This window comes from Zootermopsis nevadensis, unplaced genomic scaffold (assembly GCF_977971745.1).
Source record: "Zootermopsis nevadensis isolate Lab colony 2312 unplaced genomic scaffold, Znev_1.0 Znev_ptg000006l, whole genome shotgun sequence".
NCBI lineage: Eukaryota > Metazoa > Arthropoda > Insecta > Blattodea > Termopsidae > Zootermopsis > Zootermopsis nevadensis.
In genome coordinates, this window is record NW_028259138.1 from 311,624 (window position 1) to 320,875 (window position 9,252).

The following is a 9,252-nucleotide window of genomic DNA, read 5'->3' on the forward strand; positions in this document are numbered from 1 at the left end:
AAATAAACAACTCAAAATAATGACACAAAACCATAAAAATGTTAATAAAAATCCAGGGGTATTATAAAATTTGTTAAATGTAATAACCGAATATTTAACGAGAAACACTGTATTTCATTAGCCAAAATAACGACCATGGCTACAGACACCAACAGTAATTTAATTTCATGGTGAACTTTATCGTGATGTTAATATTTTCATACACCAACGGTGCTAACAAATGAATCTGTGCATCTCATTTGACTTCCAGTTGTGCTGAATATCTTTTACAACTAAAGTAACAATTTCTGTATGAAATCCAACACGGCCAACACGAACTGCACGTTGAATGAGTCTGTCTCTATACAAGTGAATTCAAAAGTTACGTACAAGAACGCTTAAAGACTGACACGGAGTCGGGGCATTAATAAAACACGTTAAGACATTCAGCGCTAGAGTAAAATGTAAACATATTAGCATATAAAAGCACGAAAAATAAGACCAGCCACTGCGATAAGCCTAAATCAGCCATAAGAAAAGCTGTCAACACAACGCCAAAGAAAATAGTGGACTTTTCTATCGTTGCATTAGGTGAGACTGTCAGCTGAATTAAAGCCGCCAGTCAGCCCCAGAAAATATGAGTGAATATGGAACACTGGCGGAATAATACAGAGAAAAACCGTAAAACGAAGAGAGAAACGTGTTCTTGTGCTACTTTGTACGACACAACGTCACATGAACCGACGTGGAAACGAACCAGGGCCTCCGCCGTGAAAAGCACAGTTTTCACGAGTTGAGTAAACTGATGTACAGCTACAGCTATTACATGCTAATAGAACTGTAATCGGCAAAGGAAAACACAGGAGGCTCTCATTATACGCGGGAGTTTCATTCCTGCAAATCGCAGATCGAAAACAAGTAAAACGGAGAACAATACTAACATGGCTGTCTTGTGCGTTGTAGCGACGCGTAGGCTGTCATCGCCCTGATGGTGGAGACATAAAATATCTTTGAAACGTTTTTAAACCTCTTAACAGACTACACGGCGCTGCAACCCAGAAGACATCCATCTTAACTCGCCGCCTTCAATCAGAACCTCATTTACATGACCGTGTATTTGCTATAGTGCTTCCGGACGTAACAGTGAAGCATTGCGCTTGTGGCCGCAACGTTGTAATATTTGCTAAACGCGCGCGGCATTCGTTTGGCAAAAGCACAAATTATCCATTATGTTGGAAAACACAAATTATACTTCAAGAGATCACCGTTAAAACACCGACACCAGTTATCTTTTCTTTGGATAGGACAGTACTGCGCTCCAAATCACCAAGTGCACAAGCCACGCAACAGCGGTAGATGGCTGTTCCTTCCACCATACACTATCCCGCTAATTATGAATATAAGTACATTATATCAAATCTAAAACTTCTTGACGATGGTGAAGAGTCAATTGAATAAAAATTTTCTTAGATGTTATCCAAAAGTAAAAGTCCCGGAATAAAAAGGCCTTTTTATTCCGGGACTTTCACTTTTTACTTTGTCCGGAGATAGGGATTAGCTCTATCTAGTGGGCCCAACTGTGTAGGAACCTGAAGACGGAGATAGAGTCCCATTTCCGAAACGTCGTTTTTTAAGTTTTATATTTACTAGACGATGGATAATATCCAAGAAAAATTTTATTCAATAAATACATTATATTGGATGAAGTTTAATCATTTAAATAAATTCTTCACGCTAGTAATATACTAAAAATTGCTTAAAGTACATTCTTACAAAACACAATCGTACTGCAACTCTCGTTTTGTAAATGAAAACATATTCATACAGAGTAAAAGAAATGGAAGTAAAATCTCATAAGGATTCGTGCTTCACTCTTACGTATATGTGGATTATTTATAATTGCTACACGTTTGTACCACCCCGAGGCAAAATTGTGGGGCGAGTCAACGAAACTGCGCGCGCAACTCAGTGGCCCTGCACGGCAGTTTCTAACGCGGTCAGATGATATATAGATGCTTATAATCATTTTGAAATAAAACCTCGGATGACGAGAATCACCTGTACACTCCAAAACGTTTTAACCTAAACGTACTAATAGTGGTATTTCCCGCATGCGACATCTACTGGTGATGTCACCATTATTCGGTTTCCATTAGAAAGTCATCTGAAATATGAGGTTATCACAACGGTGGAGATGAGGGCTGTTCGCACGGTCACTATACAGATGATCACAGCCGACATTTAATTTATTCGTTGACCTAACTGGACACTGAGGTATGACCTGGAAAGAAAGAAGCTGTCTGTAAACCAGATGAAAGGGCAAATTCATTAGTGCGTCTACGCTAATGCTGGCAGCAATCAGAATCTCATTAGTACACTGTACTCCCACTACAGTGATATATATCATCATTATGTGGATGTTCCTATGTAATACAGAACCACGCGAATGACTTAAATGGTAACGTGTGTTACTACTTGATAATAATACACTTTATTTAATGTGTGTCTGTTCATAATTTCTGGTAGTTTGCCACATAGCAGAATTCATTAATACAATTGGACTTCTCCTTGTGAACAGACGCACAGTCACAATGATCACTTCTTTATAGAAGACTACAGTCAAGTACACTGATGTTGTAATGGAACTGTAGGAAGCCTCGAAAATCTTCGAATCACTAAGTATATTATTTACTGCTTTCAAAATTTAGGACGAGATTACTGGCAAGGTCTGATATGCTGCTTTTCGATTTAAGATCTCCTGTCTTCCGCGTCTATTTAAAATCCATAGATTAATACACATAAAACTATAATTTTACCTATCGTTTTGCGTGGGCGTAGAATTTGTCCTCGTATTAAGAGATAATATACTGAGTGTTTCAAAACAAGTAGTTGAGAATCCATCACTGAGGAAGTGGCAGGAGGTTGGAAACGAATGAGTACTTCCAATACTGTAATATGTATTCTGCAACTAATATTATGCGGATGATCAAAATAAAGGAGATAAATTGGGCGGGGCACAAAGTACTTATTGAATGATAAGAAATGCATACGAAATGTTGGCCGGAAAACTTGAATGCAAGATATCACCAATCAAATGTCTAAAAAGGAGTCACAACTTCAAGAAGGATTTATAATTTCTGAGGTTAATTCTGAACTGAAATATGTCAGACGGTCGAATGTGTAAAACATGAAACAAAGAGAAGGTCCAGGATTTGCAGCAATTGTCCGTAATTTATTAATGGTCAGTAGAAAGAAATTTACATACACCCACTCACTCACTCTATGGTGCATGAAATTCTTTGAAAAGTCGATTGTATACTCAATTTATCAAAGTATACCCACATTTCTTACGAAACCCAAAGGTTCGTCACCGTGTTCACAAAAGCCCGCCCCTAAACTCTATCCTGAGCCAGCTGCATCCAGTTAGCTCCATCGATTCCTATCTCCCTAAGGCCCATCTTAACACTGTCCTCCCACCAACGCCCAGGTCTTCCAAGCGGTATCCTCCCTTCAGACCTCCCAAACAATTCCTTGTAAACACCCCTACCCCATGCGTGCTATGTGTCCTGCCCACCTCATGCTCCTCGATTTAATCACTCTAACATCAGGTGAGGAGTACAGGCCGTGAAGCCTATCATTATGTAATTTTCTCCATGATCCATCCTCTTTCCTTTTAAGTCCAAATATCCTCCTCAACACTCTGTTCTCAGAGACCCTCAATCTATGTTCCTGCCTCAAAGTGAGAGACCAAGTTTCGCACCCATACAGCACAACTGGCAAAGTTAGACTTCTGTATATTTTACTCTTTATTTTTTTTTATAAGAGACGTGTGGACAAAAGATTTTGGACTGAATGATAGAAAGTTTTTTTCTGAATTTAATCTGCTTTTCGTTTCGTCATGAATGTCTTTCTCACTTGTCATTGCTGTCCCCAAGTGCTTGAAATTTGTCACATTTTCGAACGATTCATTAGCTATCCTTTCATTCTGGTTCTGTCCAGATTTCTGATGCCGAGACATGATCATATACACCGTCTTTTGTGCGTTTATTTCTAGGCCAACATCACTACCAGCCCTCTAGAGTGTTTCTATGTTCGCTTTTATAGTATTTATATTATCGCCCTACAGATGAATACCATCAGCGGAGACCAAAAGCTGATACGTCCCATTCAATTCCTAACCGCCCTGATTTTATTGAACATTCCTGATGGCATGTTCTAGGGCAAAATTGAAAAGCAGCGGCGATAGACCATCTCCCTGTTTCAGGCCATTCTGAATAAGAAATGTATCGGACAAATGTTTGTCTACTCGAATTTTGCTACAGGTTTCACTTAAACACGTTTTAATTAGCCTGTCTAGCATTTTAGGTGCATCAGATTCAAGTAAAATATTTTAATGAGCTTCTCTGTTGATGGCTGTATTCTGGTACAAGTTTACCGACGTTTCATAGATCCTTCCTGCCTCAAACATCAGGGCGCAACAACCCAGAAGACCGCCACTTTCAGACTCATCGCCGTGAGAACCTCAAATCCTTCACAGCTTCTCTGTTAACGGAGCCATAGGCTTTCTTGAAGTCTGTAAATAGTTATGGGCTGTCCCATTGTACTTTTTCTCTGGTCTCTGGCGAATGTAGAAAATTTGGCCAGTTGTAGATCTATTACGACGGAACCCACATTGAGTATCTCCAATAATTTCATTGGCATACGGAGTCAACCTCGCCAGAAGAATGTTGGATAAAATGAAGGTAGATGATAACAGGGACATTCCTCGATAATTATCAGCGGTTATTAGAAAGAAATTTACATGAATCCATCCGTAATTCACACAATCGTACATACTGGAAACTGTCATTAACCGCAGCGCATTCGCTGACGTACTCAACATCTGCTTCTTCACGTCCTTGCAATTTTCTTGTGATACACTTTCTTGCAGATTCCATAACAAATACTGAAATAGAATCGTGTGTGCACATCCTACTGTCCACAGACTGAGATTTGGCGAGGCAATTGTGGTGATGGAACAGGTGGTCCTCAGTCTCCTACAACGATTTCTACACGGCACCAGCTTTCGCTTGAGGTGAACAACACAAAAGCTCGTTTTGCAGCGCCAGCTTTTCTCGTGGATGTTTTGGAATGTATAGAAGAGGGGGTCGGCTGAGTAAAACAGTTTCTTCCAATTTGTGAACTGTACATGCCTGCTGCTTATCGTAGCAGGTTTTCACACGAGACATTTGAACATACGTCGTGTAGGGAACACACAGCCTCAATAAGAGTAATAACATGTAATATTAGGTTGAGTAACTTCGCAGTAAAACAGTGCGTAGGAAAACAGAGCTAAAAGTAAAATAACATATAAATTAAACAAGTGGTGAAATACGTCAGAATTGCACAAGACATAACACAGATGAGAGGATAGGAGCAACATAAATAAAAAAAATTAATACCCACTCCTACAAGATTAGACAAAATGGAAGACATTTAATGTCAGTAATAAAACTTATTTTATAACAAACAGGACGAAACAGAAAGACCATTGTGAAGGCATATGACCGAAGACAGCGTGGAAATATGGACGCAGATGGCGAAGGATAAATGGAGGTGCTAAAAAAGAGAATTTTTGAGGTCGGCAGAAGCTTTAAGTTACATAATGCACGAAGGCAAAAAAGAAAAGCAAATATGAATAGAAATTTGAGTTCATCCTTCTCGCAGAACCTGCAGGTACATGTCTAGCAGCCGCTGTGATTTATTTTTTTAACAAACAGTAGGACGGCGGGTTCGCATCAGTGAATACAACCGAAAATTATTTTTAGTGGAGAGATATATGGACTCCATCTTCGTTTCTCTAACCCCTGTATTTATGGTTCCGGGGAATTTCTCTGATAACAGAAGACTGGTTTTATTGTGCGTTCGGTTGAGCTTGGAAAAACAGTTCCGTAGTCTTGTACTTCAAGATTGTCTTTACATCTGCCGACCATTCTGTTCAGTGCTTTCTTTTAGACTATTTACTCTTCCTTTCTGTTTTCTTGTTCCCTCTCGCCGAAAGTTTTATTAGTTTCTGCTTTGCTTGTCAACCATGTCCGTAGCGAAGCTACAAGGCAAAAGTATGGAATTATTTCTTACAAGAGATAAAAACGTCCCACACTCCATAGAAGGAAGTAGAAAAGGTGAGAAATTATTGGATTCTTCAATTCCATTTACACAATAGGTTTCCTTTGTACAAAATTAACTCTGAAGCTTTAATTCCATTGTGGAAAATCTTAGCCACACGCCTCTCATACTTTTAAACTTCGTCCATGAGGTAAAGTGACTAACAGCTCAAATTTAAAATTACAACTTTTCCTACAATTTCTCTATAAGCACCAATTTAGCAGATGCTATCGATATCAATCAAGCAATAGCTTGTCACTAACGTTATGCGATACAGTACATTAATTGAAACTTTGCACATCTCACTGGCATTGATGTCTCCAGACACGTGCCTGGTAACAACATTTCGGGACAAAGAAAGTGTATGTGTCTTGCAGTTTGTGGATTTCTTGCGTGAAGACGTTCTGCTAGTTTTTTGTATACTAGTCATGAAACAAACACCACTAAACTTTCTCGTATCCACTAACAAATGTTAAAAATGTGTACACCGAAACTAAAACGTATATTTACGCAAACATTTCTATTTTCTTTCAACTACAATGCACCCTAGAAATGTAAAAAGAACGAATTAATATAAGGCAGTCAGGGGCAGGGCTGGATTTTTGAAGGGTCTGATGCGACCCGTAGGCCATTGTTTACCTACACTTGTTATAATATCATACCTCAAATTATAATCAATATACCGTGCGATCATGACAGTTGGCCTCCAACAGAAATCCCGTTTCACAATCTCAAATTTTTATTCTAAGAAAATTTACGATAATTATATATATATATATATATATATATATATATATATATATATAAAACAGAAATTTCTGGAATAACTCAATACTTGATGTTTATTTCTTAAAAATCTGCGAGTATTATCATAGCTAACAAATTATTCACTAGAGGGTAAATTACTGATATTTACAAACAATGTTTGAAAAAAGAATATACCTCACGTTAAACAGGACATAAAGCACAGGAAGGAAAATAATTTTGTACTCACCCAAGAATTTGCCAACAGATTTATTAAACACAATCCTCTGTTTGAAGGACTTGAAGAAAACATCCATTCTCTTCTGTCTGAATCATATCACTCACAAATCAAGAGACTAAATCCACTGTCACTACGAGAATGCACTTTCGAAACACAACTTCGACCTGCAACCTAATAAAAAGTAATGTATATCGTTTTCTCTGCACTTAGGAACGCCTAGGCCTCACTAACGTCTATTATAGTTTGTTTTCCTTTATAGTATTTAGACTCTTGTTAAACGAATCACTCACTACAGTTCCTAATTTCGAATGTAAGAATAACAAATCTATTCCAATTTAAGCAAGACCCTTTCACTGAATTTACGTGGGTTATTTACGGCTATCAGCACTAACAGAAAAGCATATGGCACTGTAAACTGGTTACCGTGTTGTGGTGAAGTCCACAAACAAATTACCTTAGAAGTTGTTCTGCAAGTATTTCACTGTCTTGAAGGAAGCCGGAACAGCATTCAACTGTTCGTCTTTCTTCCAAAACAAACGACGTAAGAGTGCGTTCAGTCATGACGATGCAAGTTTGAAAAGGGTGACGTCATATTAGCTGCAGTATCTGTGCAAAAAATATTCAAAAGCTTCAAATGATAAACGATTGAAGACATAAAGTTCTATACAAACATGTACATGCAAATTTGGATCTGGATAACTTTGAGATCATCAATAAATAAACATGAAGGCGAACAAGGAACACAGAATAAGTAGAAATGCACTTGGAGAACTGGAGAACACATGCACACTCGTTTTCAAGAACTTAGCACTGTTAATTAGAGAAAAAACTTCCCAGTAACATTTCATTACAAAACTCTACTAGTTGATGGTAAGAGGGTAGGTTATACAGCGACACTGTATCATTTTCACGAGTTACATAGCATCAAATGAGTCAGATGAAGTAGAACTGCAGAAATACGGTTTTGGCATTAAATGTTCTCACAGCCTAGAGGGACTGAGAAAACTTAATTTAGGATAGTTAATGTGTTCTTGGGTCTATTTATTTTTATCAATACTCTGTCTCCTGGAAGCGTTTCCTATTTATTCGCTTTAATCGTACCGCAACACCATTACAATATAATTATAGCGATCACCGCCAAGTACTAAGTTACTAAAACATCTTTGTGCAATTTTGTCACTGAGTGGGGCAGGTGGATTTATTTTTGAGAAGCCAAAAACAAAAGGAAAGTTAAAAAGTAAATCTGTCCCTCTATATGCCATGTAGGCGCTTGGGGGGGAGGGGGTGAGAGTAGTCACCATGTATTAAACCAACGAAACAGGATCTGTTGATGAGTATTTTCGAACAGTGACATCTCAATGCAGTACCCTCCGCCCCGACACAATAATCCACCGTCGGCAAATTTGGGAATTCTCTAGGAGGAAGGGATCACGACTAACCTAACTTAACCTGAATCAGCAGTTCAATGAGAAAAGTTTTACCGGGCTTTACCTTTCGGCCTTTCTCCACACAATATCCTTCTTCGACTTAGAAGTTTCGCTCACAAGCTACACATATAAAAGCAGAAGAATTAACTCCCAGGTCCAGTCGCACTCGAAGCTAGGGTTTGCATTGGGAATGAGTGACGGGTATGCAGAACGATAAAACTACTTGAATAGTTTATGCCATTATAATTGTTACATCTGACTTATTATATCAATCAGATTCAGCCACTTGTCTGACGATGCTCTACAAAGCACTTACACGTGGTGTTGTTGGCTGGTACAGTTAAAAGGCCTGGTGAAAACAAAAGAAACTATGATATTCCTCGGACAGGCTCATCATGGATACAGAGACTACTCGTTTATGATTGTCTTATGCACGGAATTAAATATCTACCCTAATTAAAACGCATAAATTTGTTTTAACAGTGGACAAAGACAGACCGTCTGAAATGTATTGTTTTACGTTCTGCTACCCCTCTCCCCTCGACCGTACACACACGCATCCACGCACTCAGAAGGTCCTTACATTATGCATCATCTGATGTTTCTTCTGTCTTCTTTAGTTACTACTGCAGTTCCATAACTTAATCAATGGTATAAAATACATGCTTTTTTGCGTACTTCTATTCATTGTTTCGATAACAGAACATAAAATGCATA

General features: G+C 38.4%; 1 long non-coding RNA gene across 4 annotated transcripts in view; it reads right to left on the reverse strand.

The window, feature by feature from the left end:
* LOC110838917 (uncharacterized) overlaps positions 1 to 7,758 on the reverse strand; it is a 230,739-nt gene extending 222,981 nt beyond the window's left edge. The window contains exons 1-2 of one of the 4 annotated variants that reach the window (XR_002546282.2): positions 7,118 to 7,749; positions 2,038 to 2,260 (exon numbers count right to left, since the gene is read on the reverse strand). This is a non-coding gene — a long non-coding RNA (uncharacterized LOC110838917). Of the gene's footprint in view, positions 1 to 2,037; positions 2,261 to 7,117 lie in introns of all 4 variants that reach the window. The other 3 variants (XR_002546283.2, XR_015533774.1, XR_015533775.1) reach the window with 3 other exon arrangements.
* Positions 7,759 to 9,252: the final 1,494 nt, after the last annotated feature.